At 43.4% G+C, this 21,229-nt stretch overlaps 1 protein-coding gene across 5 annotated transcripts in view; it reads right to left on the bottom strand.

Annotated features, from left to right (window-relative positions):
• The window catches only part of GLI1 (GLI family zinc finger 1), a 135,045-nt gene that overhangs the window by 60,884 nt on the left and 52,932 nt on the right, over nucleotides 1-21,229 (bottom strand). For 3 of the 5 annotated variants that reach the window (XM_040425727.1, XM_040425728.1, XM_040425730.1), the window contains exon 2: nucleotides 3,371-3,414. The exons of 1 other annotated variant lie outside the window; for it this stretch is intronic. The gene's annotated coding sequence lies outside the window, so the exon portion shown is untranslated. Of the gene's footprint in view, nucleotides 1-2,864; nucleotides 2,929-3,370; nucleotides 3,415-21,229 lie in introns of all 5 variants that reach the window. One more of the 5 variants, XM_040425729.1, reaches the window with a different exon arrangement.

Genomic DNA, 21,229 nt, shown 5'->3' with positions numbered 1-21,229 from the left:
TTTAGAGATCAGCTAATTTCACAAAATTTGTTTTGGGTCTGATTTAGTCAAATCGGCTGTCAGATTGAATTTGGTCTGAATAAATTCAACCTGAACCAAAATGCCTTGATTGCCCTGAAAAGGTTATGTATGACACTATGGGGTCAACTAGGTCTGTATCCAACCACTTTTAAACTCTTTGACCCCAAGACAGCATTGGTAAAGTTAAAGTGACAGTCACATATATGGCTATGGGTAAATGAATGGTAGCTGGTGGTAGCATCAGCCTGTTTACAATACTCTGCACTGTCGTATTTTTTATTTTTTAAAGGGTTTCTGTCAGCAGAAAAATGGGTATTAACCTGGCTGACATTAGTGATGTGCTAATGTCAGCTGAACATAACTATATTAGTGCCATCTCACTATGTGCCTCCGTTATTTAGAAAAAATAACTTTTATAATATGCAAATGGCGTTGCTCCTGCTCCTAGGGGCTTCGCACTCCCACCTCTGGTCACGTTCTGCTACACTTGATTGACAGGGCCAGGCAGCGTTCACGTCCTCCTGCCTGGCCCTGAGTTCGGGTGAAATCTTCAGCCATTTAGTAAGCGGTGCAGGCGTAGTGAAGAAGGGATGCTCGCCGGCTGTGGACCTCCTTACTGCGCCTGCACTGCCTACATCACAGTACACCCGGAAGAAGAGCGATGCTGGCATCAATGAAGGAGAGGGTGTACTGTGATGTATGCGGCTGAAGATTTCATCCGAACTCAGGGCCAGGCAGGAGGACGTGAACGCTGCCTGTCCCTGTCAATCTAGTGTAGCAGGACGTGGCCAGAGGTGGGAGAACGGAGCCTCTAGGAGCAGGAGCAATGCCCCCCCCCCTGCTCCTAGAGGCTCATTTGCATATTTTAAAAGTTATTTTTCCTAAATAACGGAGGCACATAGTGAAATGGGACTAATATAGTTATGTTCAGCTGACATTAGCAAATCACTAATGTCAGCCAGGATAATACCCATTATTCTGCTGACAGAAACGCTTAAATTAAAAAACAGTCCACAAATAATTTCAATTATTTTGGTGGCCAATGCCTTCTTCTCAGTCTTCTGACCCGTAAAACAGTTTTGGATTTGTTAAAATAAGAATCCTTCGGGAAATTTTTATTGAATTTGATTTGTGTAGAATTGATTCGCTCATCTCTAATCAGTTTGTGTCATTTTTTTGCTCTCTTGACTTGGCTTACAAAAACCACGTTGAACATTAGTATGCAGTGATATTCTTCAATTACGGCTACACTTTTATGACAGTCACAAGGTCACTAGCGACTTTGTTTCCCATAAGGAAGCATTGAGGTTGGGTTGTGGTTATCCAGTAAGTTTAACAAAGTTCAAGCACAGCTAATTGAGAGAAAATTAAAAAAAAACATAAAAAATTACTTACCTTATAAATCCCTGCCATTTCAGTGGTCCATGTCGCTCTTTGTTTATTTTCCTGCAGCGGTAACTTGCTGTACAATCATGTGACCAGCAGCCAATCACTGGCCTCTGTGATTATACTAGCATGTATGGTATACATGCACAGAGGCTAGTGATTTCCTACAGTGGTCACGCGGATATGTAACACATCACCATTGCAGGAAAATGAACCAGTGGGGACCTTCGGAGTGGTGGGGAATTTAATAAGTGAGTTTTTCCCTTTCTTCCATTTAGCTTAATTTCGTAAAATCCCAGACAACCCCTTTAAAGGGGTTGTCCAAGTTATTTTTAATGATGTCCTGCTCTCTGGATAAGTCATCAATATCAATCGGCGGGCGTCCGACACCCGGTACCCCCGCTGATCAGCTAGTTGAAGAGAAGGTGCGCGCCGTGCCAGTGTTGCCTTCTGTTCATTGTTTGTTGCTGTTGCGATGGCAAGCAGGTGTAACTACAAAAAACGGTGCCATTCACTTCAAAGGGACGGATCATTCTTATACACTTGTATAGGAACGAGCCGCCCCATTGAAGTGAAAGCAGAAAACAATGAAAAAAAGGCAGCGCTAGCACAGCGTACCTTCTCTTCAACCAGCTGATTGGCCGGGGTGTTGGGTGTCAGACGCCGACGATCTGATATTGATGACCTATCCTGAGGATAGGTCATCAATAAAAATAACTTGGACAACCCCTTTAAATGGGTTGTCTGGAATTTTAAGAAATTAAGCTAAATGGAAGAAACTAATGGACTCTACAAGGAGTGCAGAGTTAGCAGTGTGAGGAAATCAGAGCCCTGGTGCCTCATAAGAAAACACTGGAATTATAAATGACATATGGAAGTTGAGGGGCTCTAGCAAATTTTGCATTGGGTCACTAGAGATTCCAGTTATACTTCCGCCTGACTCTAAATGCTGTCCTAAATGAGTTGCTGCTAAGTTGTTTGCTTCTGGTAGGGAATTTCTTGTGAAATTCTATCATACATTGCAGTTTTTTGTGTGAAGAATCCCATGTATGGTCATGTAAATGTGGGATGTACTTTTTTGCCTTTCAGGACCCACTCCTGGCTTGAATGAAAGAAAATAACTCACATATGTACAGCATTGTCACTTCAGGCCCCACTTTAAGCATAATGTTCAAGGTCTACTTCTGATAAAGTCAGGGCAATCGCATCAGATCTTGACAAACGGTCACATTTGATAAAAGGGAGCCATAATTGGACACCCAAAGAAGGTCAAGTGGAAAAGTTTTATACATGTGCTATAGACTGTAGTCTGTGTGCAAACTTCAGTGATAGGACCATCCCTAATGTGTCGCACCTACATTACTACTGCCCATGTATCACAGAGGAAGAGGAATGATCATCTCTACTAAGCCTACATCTACATGTGCAAGGGCTACATTGTGTCTTCTACTGCTCACCTTAAATCACAATCTAATGTCTTCCCAGTTGGATAGTGTTAAAGTCTAATAAAAGTGGATGAACCTGGGGAGAGTGAAAGTGAGAGATAATTCCCAGTAAAGAGGATTGGATATGTACAGCTTTTGTCATGCTAAATGTGCACTTAGTTCTTGTGGTTTGAATTGCAAATGTTCATTAATTAGAAGTGAATGTGGTATACAGCTTTATTTGTACATCATTATATGGAAAGTATCACTTCCCTCACTTGGGAAAGCAGCTGTCTTTTGGTATTCCCTTTTCCTATTAAGTACTATTTACAGGTACTTGTAAATATATAGAAATAAAATCCTTAAAATGTCCTTAGAATAATCCTAGTGGAAAACACAACCATGCAAAATAGTGATATCATTGACCACTGATAGTAATAAATAGCATTCATACTGCTGTTGTGTACAGAAGCGTATATACCTATAAACACTACTGTTATGCAAAAACAGATTATATGTTGTCCTGAAAGCTGGTTTACCTTTCTATCCTGGAGTTTTCCAAATATCCATATTGCTAGTTGACCTGTATGAATGCACGAAAAGATCGTTTATCATTAAATTGGCATATACACAGAATAATTCTCTTATCTTTTCCTATTGCTTATATCGTCAGCATATTCCATAACACTGCATATATATATATATATATATATATATATATATATATAAATATATATATTAAGGGATCGCCTTTCTTTCAGGGGGTCGCCACTACATACCTCTTCAGGACACCAGGATTAAGGTCCAAACAATGCTTTTATTTGGCACCAGCACAAACATAAATGATACTAAATAAACACCTGCCCGTCTAGGCACTACCTAGTACATAAATGGTATCCCTGACGCACCTACAGAACACAGTTCAGGGTCAGGGTCTCAGGCTCCAAGCCCTTAGTTGGTTCGCTAATCAACCAACAGTCCACCCCGGGAAGAGATTCGGCTACACAGCCTCGTGGCCCCTCCGCCCTGCTAGTTGAGACCACACAGAGCCTCTGTTCCAGGATCACACTCTCCCCCAGACTGACATACTGGGAGGTGCTTTATGCCAGCCTCATTACAGCAGGTAGAAGGGAATACCCGTCCTGGAAGAGTGTGGATTGGCAGATCTCACTTCCAGTCCTATCTGCCAATCCAACTAAAATCCAGCCCAAAATTAATAAACAAAACTGTCTCAGCAAACTATGCTTTGCTGAGACGACTGCCACTCTCTGGATTTTAGCTGTCTCACCCAGCTGAGGTACCTGAGTGGGATATACATGCTTTCCAGCACTGTTCCCATTACCACAATATATATATATACAGTTGAAAGAAAAAGTATGTGAACCCTTTGGAATGATATGGATTTCTGCACAAATTGGTCCTAAAATGTGATCTGATCTTCATCTAAGTCACAACAATAGACAATCACAGTCTGCTTAAACTAATAACACACAGAATTAAATGTTACCATGTTTTTATTGAACACACCATGTAAACATTCACAGTGCAGGTGGAAAAAGTATGTGAACCCTTGGATTTAATAACTGGTTGAACCTCCTTTGGCAGCAATAACTTCAACTAAACGTTTTCTGTAGTTGCAGATCAGACATGCACAACGGTCAGGAGTAATTCTTGACCATTCCTCTTTACAGAACTGTTTCAGTTCAGCAATATTTCTTGAGGTCATGCCACAGCATCTCAATCGGGTTGAGGTCAGGACTCTGACTGGGCCACTCCAGAAGGCATATTTTCTTCTGTTTAAGCCATTCTGTTGTTTATTTACTTCAATGCTTTGGGTCGTTGTCCTGTTGCAACACCCATCTTCTGTTGAGCTTCAGCTGGTGGACAGATGGCCTAAAGTTCTCCTGCAAAATGTCTTGATAAACTTGGGAATTCATTTTTCCTTCGATGATAGCAATCCGTCCAGGCCCTGACGCAGCAAAGCAGCCCCACACCATGATGCCCCCACCACCATACTTCACAGTTGGGATGAGGTTTTGATGTTAGTGTGCTCTGCCTCTTTTTCTCCTCACTTATTGTTGTGTGTTTCGTCCAAACAACTCAACTTTGGTTATATCTGTTCACAGAATATTTTGCCAGTACTGCTGTGGAACATCCAGGTGCTCTTGTGCAAACTGTAAGCGTGCAGCAATGGGTTTTTTTGGACAGCAGTGGCTTCCTCTGTGGTATCCTCCCATGAAATCCATTCTTGTTTAGTATTTTACGTATTGTAGATTCGCTAACAGGGATGTTAGCATATGTCAGAGACTTTTGTAAGTCTTTAGCTGACACTCTAGGATTCTTCTTCACCTCATTGAGCAGTCTGCGCTGTGCTCTTGCAGTCATCTTTACAGGACGGCCACTCCTAGGGAGAGTAGCAGCAGTGCTGAACTTTCTCCATTTATAGACAATTTGTCTTACCGTGGACTGATGAACAGCAAGGCTTTTGGACATACCTTTATAACCCTTTCCAGCTTTATGCAAGTCAACAATTCTTAATCCTAGGTCTTCTGAAAGCTCTTTTGTGCGAGGCATCAGTCACATCAGGCAATGCTTCTTGTGAAAAGCAAACCCAGAACTGGTGTGTGTTTTTTATAGGGCAGAGCAGCTGTAACCAACACCTCCAATCTCATGTCATTGATTGGACTCCAGTTGGCTGACACCTCACTCTAATTAGCTCTTGGAGATGTCATTAGTCTAGGGGTTCACATACTTTTTCCACCTGCACTGTGAATGTTTACATGGTGTGTTCAATAAAAACATGGTAACATTTAATTCTCCCCCCCCCCCCAGTAACAATGCATCTTTATTTTATCTCAACCACATCTTTGTAAGTATAAGAAGAGACTAGAAGATCATACTGTCCAGCCAGTCCTCCAGATTTAATTCTTTGTGTGTTATTAGTTTAAGCAGACTGTGAATGTCTATTGTTCTGACTTAGATGAAGATCAGATCACATTTTATGACCAATCTGTGCAGAAATCCATATCATTCCAAAGGGTTCACATACTTTTTCTTGCAACTGTATAAATGGTCATTTATCTATGGGGGGAAATGATCCAAGATCACATGTCTGCAAATGGCAAAATCATGTGAATCTTAAGCATTAGCAGATAATTTGAAGGTGAAAGTCACATGGTTTCAATCAATGGGATGACAATCAGGTGTGAATGGATGACCTGTTTTAATTAAAGCACAGGGATCTATCAAAGTCTGATCTTCACAACACATGTTTGCGGAAGTGTATCATGGCCCGCAGAAGAAGAGTTGTTGATGCTTATCAGCATGGAAAAGATTACAAAACCAGGTTCACTACAAGAAAATTTAGACTAGCACATTCATATACATAGTCACAGGTGCATATCCATCAAGCAAACATGGTTGATAAATAAAAATGGCTGCGCAACTTTACACATACAAACAATAGAGCTGAGAAATGGGGATCATTCTAAATTAAAGTGGTATTATACCTACTATAAATGGAAAAATGGAAGCTCTTGAAGTGCACATTTTTGATCATACGTGTGTCGAGCCCATATACCAGGTGTCAAGGTGGCTTCAGCAGACGGGTACCTAACACTAATATACCACCTCTCTTTGACTTACCTAAGCCTACATTTTGTACTCTGAGCAGAGTACAAATGTAGCTGGTTCCTACACTGCCCTGAAAATGTAGGCTTAGGTAAGTCAAAGAGAGGTGGTATATTAGTGTTAGTTACCCATCTGCGGAAGCCACCTTGATGCCTGGTAGATAGGCCCGACACACGTATGATCAAAAATGTGCGCTAAGAGCTTCCATTTTTCCATTTATAGTAGGTATAATACCACTTTAAAACCAGGTTCACGTTACTTTTGCGACTCATAGAGGTGTGATATTGGAACATTTTCCTCAATTAATAATTGACTGAGTCTAATACTTTTGACTCATTTCTTTGAGTTGGTTATCATGTCACTGTAACTTAGATTTTTGTATCTGATCAGTCTATACCATTGTTTAAGAAGTTTTCCATTGTAGCAACAAGACACAGAATGCTACACTCCATGTGGCCATAGACAATGCCATCAATACAATGTCCATGGAAGCCTTTGGGGAGCCCCCATGGTCCAAAAGGTTGGGTTTTTACATGTTAGACTGGTCTAAAGATGCCATATATTAGTATTTTGTCGGCTCACCCCGCCAAGAACAGTGGGTTTGGCCGACACCCTACTGTTTGTAGGGATACCAATTGTTCGGCCAATGGCTATTAAATGTATATAGGCGGCATAAGTACAACTTTTTTTCCACATGCAATATAACAATCTTACAAATTCAAAGGACAAGTGCAAAATCCCTGAAGCAAAGGAAGCCTCCATGTCAAAGATTGACATTGAGAACAACAAGTGTGAGAACAGATAGGCGACAGATATACAGTAATGGAGGGGGTGACAAGCAATGGATTGGAACATGGGTATGGCAATGAAGAGGGGGAATGATGTGACTCCTTCTATTGACCCATTATAATAGCATTGCCTGCTTCTACAGATGGTACCCAGCTTTGTACACCCCTTGCATTCTAGTACAGAAATGGGAAAAGTTTGTATCCTGGTGAACTTAATATTAAAGGCTTTTCCAGGAGTACAATATTAATGACCTATCTTCAGGATAGGTCATCAATATCTGATTGGTGGGCGTCTGACTCCCAGCACTCCCACCGATCAGCTGTTGAGGCTATGGCAGTGAGTGCTGTGGACTCTTCCTAGACCAGTGATGTCATGTTCATCGGTCAAAAAATAATGGTTTATTAGTTATCTTAAAACATAATGACCTATTGCCCGCGGCTATTGAGATGCCCGTACTATGGTAGAGGAGCGTTATCTAGTACTCCCTCCAGCAGTCCACACAGTTTAACAGACGATCATATGGGTGTGTTATACCTGGTATCACTCGATCGTCTTTGTTTTAAAAGTCCTAGTTAAAATTTCCCCTGATGATTTCTATGAAACGTGCATGTAGGGAACGGGACTAGATTAGGGCCACACAGGGCCAGGTTACAGGGAGAGGTTCCGGACGGGGTCACCCTTTTAAGGACGAGTGCCCTGTGGTTAGGCTGCTACCCCTAATTAGTTATTATGGCAAGCCTTAGACCACAATATAGGGTCAAATTAGGGTCGCTTTTGACCCCGCCGCCTCTAGCAGCTGAGCGTCCGGTTTGGAGCCATTCACTTCGGTGTCATCTGGACGCACCCTGCCCCCTGGACGTTGACGACAGAGCGGTAGGAACACGGGTTTCATTTCAGGTGCCGCCGAGCACTTTTTCTCTCTTTTCATCAAGTATTTGGGTGCCGCCGTGCACATTGACCTGTAATACCGCCGCTCTCATAATTTTATCATACTCATATTTTGGGCCTATCTTTTAATTTCATTAGTAAAAGTTATGTTTTAAGATAACTAATAAACCACAATTTTTTGAGCTATTGCAAATGATACATAGTGACGTCCATCCAAAGGATTATTGTCCACTTTTTCTCAGATGTTCATTGGTCGCATGGCCTATTATAGCTCAGTCCCATTCATATGAATAGGCCTCGACTGCAATGTACAGTGCTGTGCTTCGTTTGTTGCGAGGAGGCCGCTGCACTAACTGGAGTGCCATGGCTTCTGTAAACAGTTGATCGGCAGGTGCCAGAAGTCAAACCCCCACTAATCAGATATTGATGATCCCCAGGACAGGTAATCAATATTGTACTTCCAGAAAACTTCTTTAATTAATATTAGATCACAGGATACTGCATAGAACATTTCCACTCAAAATACATTATTGCAGTATTATGAATGGAACCCATGTGGCTTGGAGAAACATGTTGAAACAATTTTATCAAAGGATATTGTTTATTCCAAATTAAGCATCTGACGTCAGATCACCCAATGACCTCCCAGTGATTCTCTAACATTAGCTGTGCGCACGTCTATTTATTGGGTTGTGTTGTCCTCATCCTTTTCGCTCATGTCATGTTAAGTTCTTGAATTTATATCATTTATGAATTTATTTTTGTTATGTTAAATGATTGTACTTAGATCTTATAATTCATGCAGATTCCCATAGTCTTAAAGGGTTAAACTGCCCTGTTGACTTTTGTACAGCAAATCTCTTCAACCTCAAAGTGGGTGCCAATGAACTGCCGCTTTGAAAGTCAGGACGACAGAGCCAAAGCCTTAAAATCATACAGTTAAACCCAAGGCACTCCAAGATCCTCCAAGCAGTTTGCAGGGCCACTTAGAAAGTTTGTCTTGTAATTGAGCAAATTGTTTACTCTTTTCTTCCAACTTTCTCCTCCCCATCTTTGCTGGCGTTGTCTTGAATACCCCCTTTTTGTCCCACTGGTCAGCATTCTGCACAGACATATAACCATGCCAAACAACCCTCTGCATGACAATGGTTGGGCTCTTCTGTGTCTTGTAATTGGACGGGGCTAAGGGTCGGTTTTATTAGCTGTGTGATTTAAAGCTAAACCGTTGTGACTGTCTTTTTAACACAAGCCTGTGCAAGCAGCGGGCGTGGGTTGAATCATAATGACAGGGAAAATATGCCAAAAGAGGAGGGGTGATGCCTTGTACTAAAGTGCCCTCAATATAGATTGTGAGCTCCATAGGTGAGACCAACATATTTCATCCTTTCAATATGATCTAGCTCCATTGTTTTTACTAAAGAACTGAATGAAAAATACATATGTAATATTTATGCAAATTACATCATTGACTAGAAGCAACCAGTTTATATAGTTTACCAACTACATAGGCAATTATTTTTCTATATAAAAGACTTCTATATGCCTTGTACTATTACACAGTATGGACATGCCTGTTTAAAAGAGTACTGCTGAATGTCAGGGGCGGTGAATTTTTTTATTTTTTTTTTCAGATGCATTTAGTGACAAATAGTCTTTTGTACACGTATGTAGAAGCAATATATTGATAAATGGACCATCTTGCATCCAACACATATTATATACATTCATTTTGTTTTGTTGTGTGTTAATGGTAGTATTAGAGTCTACTGAATTTACGGTATTCAGGCTATAGGAGTTACAGAGGTAAATGTTATACCTGGGCTCTGGTGCCAAAAGGCCTTCCATCTAATAAGAAATAGTAAATAGTACATGGTAGGTGAAGGCCATTTTACAGATGTTCCACTGGGATCCAGGAGCTTCAAATTATGTCTCATCATAACACAGAACTAACAAAAATGCTGATCATATGTCTTTCACAGCCCTACAGTATGCCCATTTAACCTGACCATCAGATGTTGAATGCACAGTATGAAGTACATCTAGACATGTCAGATGCAGTAGAGAGAACAAGATTTGAAAATTTAAATAAATACTTTGTATAGAATACAAAACCTTTTACAGTGGATAATTGCCAGTTATAGGTTAAGTCCAACACAACAATTTTCACAGGTATCTATCATAGGTTGTTTGCACAAAAGTATGTGGTCAGTCAATAACCCAACCATCAGGAAAAAGACAGATGTTAGGCTACTTTCACACTAGCGGCACGGACATCCGGCAGGCTGTTCCATCGGGTGAACAGCCTGCCGGATCCGTCCTGCCGCTAGTGACCGTGTGCCTCCGGACTGCCGCTCCGTCCCCATTGACTATAATGGGGGCAGGGGCGGAGTTCCGGCGAGGCACGGCAGCGCACGGCAAGAGGCTGCCGGAATAAAACTACAACATGTCCGACATTTATTCCGGCAGCCTCTCGCTGTGCGCTGCCGTGCCTCGCCAGAACTCCGCCCCCGCCCCCATTATAGTCAATGGGGACGGAGCGGCAGTCCGGAGGCACACGGTCACTAGCGGCAGGACGGATGTGGCAGGCTGTTCACCCGACGGAACAGCCTGCCGGAGGTCCGTGCCGCTAGTGTGAAAGTAGGCCACTTTCCAAATGTACAGTGCATTTGAAAAGTCTTCAGAGGCTTTCACTTTTTAAAATTTTACTTTGTTGCAGAATAAAAAATAAATAAATCTTTGCTAATTTATTGAAAAGGAAAAACTAAAATATTGCATTGATATAAGTATTCAGACCCTATACTCAGGACTTAATTGAAGCAACTTTGGCAGGGATTACAGCCTCCAGTCTTCTTCGATATGATGCCACAAGGTTTGCACATCTGGATTTAGGGAACTTCTGCCATTCTTCCTTGCAGATTCTCTCAAGCTCTGTCAAGTTGGATGGGGACTGTCAGTGGACAGCAGTTTTCAGGTCTCTCCAGAAATGTTTGATTGGGTTCAAGTTGGGGCTCTGGCTGGGCCACTCAAGGACATTGACAGAGTTGTATCTAAGCCATCTCTGTGGCTGTGTGCTTAGGGTCATTGTCTTTAGGGTTGAGCAAATTAAAGTATCTGAAGTGGATTTCGATCCGAATTTAAGGAAAAATTTGATTTGCCACAAAGCCAAATTTCCTTGTACTTCGTGGTAACAAATCAGTTTCCCTGAAATGGCGGTAAAAAAAATACATACCTCATCCATTTGAGAGCGAAGAGGCCATCGCGGCCATCTTGATAGAAAACCCTGCGCAAAATCTCGTGCGCAGTGATGTATGACACGGTAACTTCAATCAAAATGGCCGTGGCGGCCTCTTCGCGCTCAAATGGATAAAGGTGAGTATTATTTTATAATTTTTTTCACTGGATTAACCCCTGAAAGCCCTCACTATTATTCTCAGATGCTGCGATCACAATGAATGTGGCATCTGAGGGGTTCAAGGACAGGGCAGCGCAATCGCCGTTTCTCGTCATTGTGCCTACTACTTACAAAGAAATGTTCTTTCTGACGAAGTAATTCGTCACAAAGCGGATTTCTTTGTGAAATTCAGCAAAGCAGCCAAATGGAATTTTTCAAACCTTTGCTCAACACTAATTGTCGTGTTGGAAGGTGAACTTTCGGCCCAGTCCACTCTGGATCAGGTTTTCATTAAGAATATCTCTGTACTTTGCTCCATTCAGCTTTTCCTCAATCCTGTCCAGGCTCCCTGTCCCAGCTACTGAAAATCACCCCTACAGCATGATGCTGCCACCACAATTCTTCACTGTAGGGATGGTATTGGGCAGGTGGATGAGTAGTGGCTGGTTTTCTCCAGACATAATGCTTAGAAATTAGGCCACAAAGTTCAATCTTGGTTACATCAGAGAATCTTCGTCCTTTAGATGCTTTTTTGCAATTTCCAGGCAGGCATTTATATACCTTTTACTCAGGAGAGGCTTCTTTCTGGCCACTCTGCCATAAAGCCTCCAAAACTGGAGTGCTTCAATGATTGTTGACCTTCTGGAGGATTTTGCCAACTGCACACAGGATCTTTGGAGCTCTCCCAGAGTGACCATTGGGTTCTAGGTCACCTCTTTTACCAAGGCCTATTTCACTCAATTAGTTTGGTTGGGCAGCCAGCTCTAGGAAGAGTCCTGGTTGTTCCAAACTTCTTCAATTTAAGAATTATGGAGGCTACTGAGGCTCTTGGGAACTTTCAGTTGCAACAGAGATTTACAGTTATATGTTTGACACATTTTAGAGTAAGGACTGTATTGCAACAACAGATTATCTGACAGATTTTCTGACCAGTCATTGGTCAGATGGCTGTTTACACACACAGATCTTTTGTCTCATTGGAGAGATATTGGTCAGATAATCTGTAGGTGTAATACAGCCCTAAGACCTCCCATACACACTAAATAGCTGGCTGAAAATGCAGGTGTCCTGAACATGAGAGATGAGAAAGCTGCTGCCAGACTCCTCTAGTGGCATTGTATCTCCGAGAGAACAAATACATTCGGCAGTTGAGAAATGCCTGAACCTTATCTCCACCAACATCTGCCATTAGGTGAGAGTTGAGAGGTCCCCATACACATTAAATGGTCAGTTTGTCCAACCAAAATTGATTGACAGGTATGGACAAAATTTGATGTAATGTGTATGACCAACTTAAAATGTGGTGAAAAGATAGGAACTCATTTAACTGGCTTAGATTTAATGACTATAAATGTGGCATTGAGCTTAGACCTTGTCTCAAGGACTATTGTTCTATGGACGTGGGATACATCCCTTGCCATCTTTGTATGTATACTGTTCTTTAATGATATTGACTAAAACTGAACAACTGCATGGAGAGCGTGTTCAGAATCTGCTTTCTACTGGTTTGGGTTCTCCTCTTTATTCAGCACCAATAATGTATATGTATTAATCCTGGAGCGCCAGGAGTGTTATCTTGCATACAAGTCAATATGCAGATGGATCAGGAAGTAATAGCATTTTTTAATTTCCATCACTGTTCTATTGTGCTCACATTATTCTTATACTCTCAACTAGACAGATGTCAGATGTGGAAACACATGGAAAACGCAGATTGGTTTGCCTGCCAACTTACTTCAAAGTTATTTCTGGAGCTGCTCATTGCTATGCTACTGTAGCAGTGGATATGGATCAGTATTTTTAGCTTTTACCTATCGCTTCATTTTGGAGTTTATTTTAAGTGTTTTGTTAAAATAATACTTCTAACCTTAATCTTTAACCCTTCTATTTCTGAGACTTACCAGCGTTTAGCTACCAGACAGGAGTTATAGCTTCCACTAGGGGCAAGACACAAATGAGTCATATGCTATGTCAAGTCTCAACTTCAATAATCTTGTTGCAGTTGTCAACATGCTCATTTATATCTTTCATCTATATGACCTTTGACAGTATACTACATTTTCTCTGAGACAAGGATGACATGAATCCCACCATTTTAAATTAAAATAGTTCTTGGAGATTCAGAAAACACTATAATAATGACTGTAAAAAAAATGAAACAACATTGCCATTATTGATTATCATTAGTGTTGATCAAGCACCAAAGTGCAGGCACCCCCTGCTTTGAAGAGGGGAGGGTGTCTGGTTCATAGGAAAAGGTCAGAAATTGATGGAAACACCACTGAAATGGTTCGGGAACAGCATGGGGAGGATTTCTGGATGCATCTTGGACTCCCAGGTCGCAGCTAGGAACGATGTTGTCCGACTAGTACGCCACTTTTACAGACTGACAATAATACGCCCAAAACCGAAGATAAAATTGATTTTAGCTAAATCATTTTAGGAAATATTCTTTTCTGTATTTATAAAGTGCAAGAGGCACTCCGATACAACATGTGTATCACATAAAGGAGGGCATCATTCACGTTGTGGTACAATTGTTCAGGTAGGGGGACTCCTACACTCATAAAGCCTATGCACTAAGTGACAGGGCTGCCAAAAATTACAAGGAACCGGCACTCCAATACACACTTTGTTACACATAAGGGAGGGCATCATACACACACTTTCAAAATTATGATTGATGGCCTGCTGGTGACCCTCAAAAACATTTGGAGCAAGGGTCTGCTGATCTGACTATCTAAAACATTAGGCGTGAGGGTCTGCTGCTGAGCTGACCATTGAAAAAACTATGATTGAGGGCCTGCTAGTGAGCTAACCCTGTAAAACATTATATGCGAGGGCCTGCAGGTGAGCTGACCCTGTAAAAGATTGTAGGTGAGGGCCTGCAGGTGAGCTAACCTTGTAAAACATTATATGCGAGGGCCTGCAGGTGACCTGACCCTGTAAAAGATTGTAGGTGAGGGCCTGCAGGTAAGCTGACCCTGTAAAACATTATATGCGAGGGCCTGCAGGTGAGCTGACACTGTAAAAGATTGTAGGTGAGGGCCTGCAGGTAAGCTGACCCTGTAAAACATTATATGCGAGGGCCTGTAGGTGAGCTGACACTGTAAAAGATTGTAGGTGAGGGCCTGCAGGTGAGCTGACCCTGTAAAACATTATATGCGAGGGCCTGCAGGTGAGCTGACCCTATAAAACATTATATGAGAGGGCCTGTAGGTGAGCTGACCCTGTAAAAGAATGTAGGTGAGGGCCTGCAGGCAAGCTGACCCTGTAAAACATTATATGAGAGGGCCTGCAGGTGAGCTGACCCTGTAAAACATTATATGAGAGGGCCTGCAGGCGAGCTGACCCTGTAAAACATTATATGAGAGGGCCTACAGGTGAGCTGACCCTGTAAAGCATTATATGCGAAGGCTTACAGGTGAGCTGACCCTGTAAAAGATTGTAGGTGAGGGCTTGAAGATAAGCTGACCCTGTATAACATTATATGCAAGGATCTGCAGGTGAGCTGACCCTGTAAAAGATTGTAGGTGAAGGCCTGCAGGTAAGCTGACCCTGTAAAACATTATATGCGAGGGCCTGCTGGTGAGCTGACCCTGTAAAACATTATATGCGAGGGCCTGCAGGTGAGCTGACCCTGTAAAAGATTGTAGGTGAGGGCCTACAGGTGAGCTGACCCTGTAAAACATTATATGCGAGGGCCTGCATCATCAGCATCACGGCCACTTCCCCTTCCCTTACTGCTCGTCTTCTTCATATTAAATGTAATACTGCTTGAAAGTATGTTACATGTACAGTAGCGTAGGATTTGGAAGTGTATGTGCAAACCCATTAAAAAGGTATTTGGGATGTGGAAACGTCACACAGGAGATATCCTGCAGATAATGTCAATGCTGTCACCAGCGGCTAATAAAAAATTACAGGGAATGTCACAGGTTTTTGGGATGAGGAAACGTTATACAGGAGAGGTACCACCGATAATGTCACTGTCCGCAGCATCTACTGAAAAAGTACACTGTATGTCACATATAAAATTTATATGCTCACATGGTACACTGGAGATGTGGCACTGGTAATGTCACTGTCCGCAGCATCTACGGAAAAAGTACACTGTATGTCACATATAAAATTTATATGCTCACATGGTACACTGGAGATGTGGCACTGGTAATGTCACTGTCCGCAGCAGACACCGTCTATTGAAAAAGTACACTGTATGTCATAGATAAATGTTTTAAGCGCACACGTTACACTGCAGATGTGGCACTGGCAATGTCACTGTCAGAAGCGGACAGCGTCTATTAAAAAAGTACACTGTATGTCACAGATAAATTTTTTCAGCGCACACGTTACACTGAAGATGTGGCGCAGGTAATGTCACTGTAGCTAATGTCACTGTCTGCAGCAGACACCGTCTACGAAAAAAGTACACTGGATGTCACAGATATTTTTTGGATGCGCACACTTTACACTGGAGATGTGGCACAGCTAATGTCACTGTCCACAGCGGACACCGTCTACGGAAAAATTACACTGGATATCACAGATATTTTTGGGATGCACACACGTTACACTGGAGATGTGGCACAGCTAATATCACTGTCCGCAGCGGACACCGTCTACTGAAAAAGTACATTGTATGTCACAGATATTTTTTGGATGCACACACTTTACACAGGAGATGTGGCGCAGCTAATGTCGCTGTCTGCAGCGGCCTAACTATTGCACGCTATTTAGCGCAGGATGCGCTAAAAATAGATATTGCTGCTGCCACACACAATAGTCCTTAAAAGGACTTTTGGGTCTCTGAAAAGTTTTTCTAATAAAAATATTCGTATATCACTCCCTACACTGTCTGTCCCTTCCTCAGCACAGCTTTCCCTGACTAAGACTGAGCCGAACATGCGTCATCGGGTGATACAGTATATAGCACCCAATGGCGCGTCCCGGCCAGCCAATCACTGTAATGCCAGTAACCAACATGGCTATGGCATTACAGTTAGGGCAGTACTTACCTGCACGTTTCTTGGCTGCGTAGCAGCCAAGAAACGTGCAGGGAGGAGACTCGAGCATTGCGCTCAAACACATGCGGTATTCGGCCGAATACCGCCATGTGCCGAGCATCAAGATGCTCGAGCCGAACTGGTGTTTGGCCGAGCATGCTCGATAAACACTAATTATCATGATACAATGATGACACCATGGATGTCACCTTTTCTAATAAAAACAGATGACTAGAGATGGGAGGGCCATAAACATCACATTATTTTATATTGTGGATACTGTGTTAAGAACTTAAAAGGGGGAACCAGCTTTATAAATTCATGGCCTATTCATAGTATACGACTCCCACCCATCAGCTGTTTGAAGGTTCTGTGGCGTTAGGGCGATCACTGCAGCCAGTTCATTGTTTACATGTGTCTTGACACTTTTGTTGTTGCCTCTACATAACTTCGGTGTATCCACCACCAGCTATAGGGCTTATTATGACCGGCGTCTAAAATGCTGGTCTTAATAAATGTGCCCTATTGCGTTAGACAGTAACTGGACACATATAAGCAATGAAGAGGCTGCAGTGCTCACTGGAGCAACTCAGACCCTTCAAGCAGGAGATCAGTGGGGGTGAAGAAAATCCATCTATCTAGTCAATTTAAGGTCTATCCTGAGGTCTCTCCAAATCTTACATGCCTGGATAATCCCTTTAACTGCATTTGCAGAGGTGTATATCTAGAAGCAGAATGGCAGAATATATGCTCTGGCTGATAGGTAAGAGGGGATATGCACCAACAGTCTGCTGAATATATAGCTTGGAAATTGACTAAATCTTTGCTCTAGGGAAGGAAATCCTAGTTCAGGGTGGCCAACCATACAGACACAAAGGAGCCAGAAAAAAACGTATGACTGCCAGGAGCCACAAGCTATACCTTTACACAAATATGCGTGCACATGAACAGTATTACTGCAATTGAGTTACCAAATATTAAAAGTGTATTTAAACCACCGTTCCTACCTGTAAAGTAGACAGCTTTAGTGAGACTTCTGGCCAATCTTTGTTTTTCACAATGTTAGATTTCTCAGATGACCGCCAATGCACAGATGACACCCTCATGCTCAGATGACGGCCCATGCTCAGATGACTGCCCTATGCTCAGATGACCACCCATGCTCAGATGACTGCCCTATGCTCAGATGACCGCCCATACTCAGATGACTGCCCTATGCTCAGATGACCACCCATGCTCGGATGACTGCCCTATGCTCAGATGACCGCCCATACTCAGATGACTGCCCTATGCTTAGATGACCGCCCATGCTCAAATGACTGCCCTATGCTCAGATGACCACCCATGCTCAGATGACTGCCCTATGCTCAGATGACTGCCCATACTCAGATGACTGCCCTATGCTCAGATGACCACCCATGCTCAGATGACTGCCCTATGATCAGATGACCGCCCATGCTCAGATGACTGCCCTATGCTCAGATGACCGCCCATGCTCAGATGACCGCCCATGCTCAGATGACCGCCCATGCTCAGATGACAGCCCATGCTCAGATGAGGCCCCATGCTAAGATGACCGCCCTATGCTCAGATGACCACCCATGCTCAGAAGACCGCCCATGCTCAGATGAGGCCCCATGCTCAGATGACACCCCATGCTCAGATGACCGCCCATGCTCAGACAACCGCCCATGCTCAGACAACCGCCCATGCTCAGATGACCGCCCATGCTCAGACGACCGCCTATGCTCAGATGACCGCCCATGCTCAGATGACCGCCCATGCTCAGATGACACCCCATGGTCAGATGACACCCCATGCTCATATGACCCCCCACCCCATTCTGAGATCATGTGTGTGTGTGTGTGGGGGGGGGGGGTGATTTGACATAGAGGAGATGTGAGCTTGGGATGTCTGTGATTTTTGGTGTCTTATGTGAGCACTGGGGAGGCGTATTTGTGGGTCTGATGAGGATTTGGGGGTCTTATTGAGCTCATACTACCCCCATGTCAGATAAGACCCCCGTCTCAGCACTTTAGTAAATAACACTGTGTAGGGGTCTTATCCTACCTCTGCTGCCGCTGCTTTGAGGACTGTGGCGGCCTTTCCACAGTGACCTGACATGCACAGCGTCAGGTCAGAGCGCGGGCCTCCATGTATTAATGGGGGGGGGGTGCACTGCGCCACCAATGACAATTAACCTTTAATACAGATACAGGAGGCGGGTGCCGGCAGAATCACATAGCCGACACCTGGCCTCTATGATGGCGCTGCGATCCCCGGCAGTTAACCCCTCAGGTGCGGCACCTAAGGTGTTAACTGCCGCGGATCTCAGCTACCTCTCATAGAGGTCGGGTGCGGGCTATATGATTCTGCAGCCAGCACCCACCTCCTGTATTTGAATAAATGAGTGAGTTAACTTCATTGGTGCCAGTGGCCTCAGACCCTCCCTTCCTCTTCCCCTCTGTGTTCTCATTAGTGGCAGCAGCAGCAGCACAGGGGGGAGGGGGGACTGCTTCCTTCTCCCCTGTGCTGCTGATATTTCGATACCTGCGAGCGACATCCCTAGTACAGAAATAGCTGGCCCGCTCCCCTGCGAGCCGCATATGTAGAGGAGAGCACGCTCCTCTGCAAGCCGCAAATAAAGATGCGAGGAGCCGCATGCGGCTCGCGAGCCGCAGGTTGGCCACCCCTGTCCTCGTTACTATTCTGCTTATTCTAGATTTCATGTATATATACTGTGTATATATATATACAGTATATATATATATATATATACTGACCAAAAATATAAACGCAACACTTTCGGTTTTGCTCCAATTTTGCAGAAGCTGAACTCAAAGATCTGAAACATTTTCTACATACACAAAAGACCCATTACTCTCAAATATTGTTCACAAATCTGTCTAAATCTGTGTTAGTGAGCACTTCTTCTCCTTTGCCGAGATAATCCATCCCACCTCACAGGTGTGGCATATCAAGGTGCTGATTAGACAGCATGAATATTGCACAGGTGTGCATTAGACTTCCCACAATAAAAGACAACTCTGAAATGTGCACAGTTTTGCCTTACTGGGGGGCCGGGGTGCAGAAAACCAGTCAGTATCTGGTGTGGCCACCATTTGACTAATGCAGTGCAACACATCTCCGTCGCACAGAGTTGAACAGGTTGTTGATTGTGGCCTGTGGAATGTTGGTCCACTCCTCTTCAATAGCTGTGCAAAGTTGCAGAATATTGTCAGGAACTGGAACACGCTTTCGTATACGCAGATCCAGAGCATCCGAAAACATGCTCAATGGGAGACATGTCCGGTGAGTATGCTGGCCATGCAAGAACTGGGATGTTTTTAGCTTCCAGGAATTGTGTACAGATCCTTGCAATATGGGGCCGTGCATTATCATGCTGCAACATGAGGTGATGGTCGTGGATGATTGGCACAACAATGGGCCTCAGGATCTCGTCGCGGTATCTCTGTGCATTCAAAATGCCATCAATAAAATGCGCCTGTGTTCATTGTCCATAACATACACCTGCTCATACCATAACCCCACCGCCAGCATGGGCCACTCGATCCACAACGTTGAGGTCAGCAAACCGCTCACCCACACAACACCACACACGCTGTCTGCCATCTGCCCTGAACAGTGAAAACCGTGATTCATTCATGAACAGAATGCCTCTCCAACGTGCCATATGCCATGGAATGTGAGCATTTGCCCACTCAAGTGGGTTACTACGACGAACTGCAGTCAGGTCCAGACCCTGATGAGGACGAGGAGCATGCAGATGAGCTTCCCTGAGACGGTTTTTGACAGTTTGTGCAGAAATTCTTTGGTTATGCAAACCGATTGTTGCTGCAGCTGTCCGGGTGGCTGGTCTCAGACGATCATGGAGGTGAACATGCTGGATGTGGAGGTCCTGGGCTGGTGTGGTTACACGTGGTCTGCGGTTGTGAGGCCGGTTGGATGTACTGCCAAATTCTCTGAAACGCCTTTGGAGACGGCTTATGGTAGAGAAAGGAACATTCATTGCACGGGCAACAGCTCTGGTAGACATTCCTGCAGTCAGCATGCCAATTGCACACTCCCTTAAACGTTGCGACATCTGTGGCATTGTGCTGTGTGATCAAACTGCACATTTCAGAGTGGCCTTTTATTGTGGGCCATCTAAGGCACACCTGTGCAATATTCATGCTGTCTAATCAGCACCTTGATATGCCACACCTGTGAGGTGGGATGGATTATCTCGGCAAAGGAGAAAAGCTCACTAACACAGATTTAGACAGATTTGTGAACAATATTTGAGAGTAATGGGTCTTTTGTGTATGTAGAAAATGTTTCAGATCTTTGAGTTCAGTTCATGCAAAATGGGAGCAAAACCGAAAGTGTTGCGTTTATATTTTTGGTCAGTATATATATATATATATTTTTTTTTTATATTAAGATAAATGTTTTTACATACAGGGCACTCCAGCATGATCCCGATTCCCAGAATATTCAGATGTTTTGCATCCAGCATTACTGACCACACAGATTCATTAGTACTTCCTACTGACACATTGGTAAAGATTTCACACCTAGCACCTGGTGACAAAGCTGTATCCTCTTGTCTAGAAGCAGAAAGCACAAGACCATTAACTGAATCATATGTCCTGTGGGAAAAAGATGCATCCGTACAACCTACTGTTCTGAAA

Source organism: Bufo bufo, chromosome 3, assembly GCF_905171765.1.
Source record: "Bufo bufo chromosome 3, aBufBuf1.1, whole genome shotgun sequence".
Taxonomy (NCBI): domain Eukaryota; kingdom Metazoa; phylum Chordata; class Amphibia; order Anura; family Bufonidae; genus Bufo; species Bufo bufo.
This window is presented reverse-complemented; position numbering and strand designations above follow the sequence as displayed.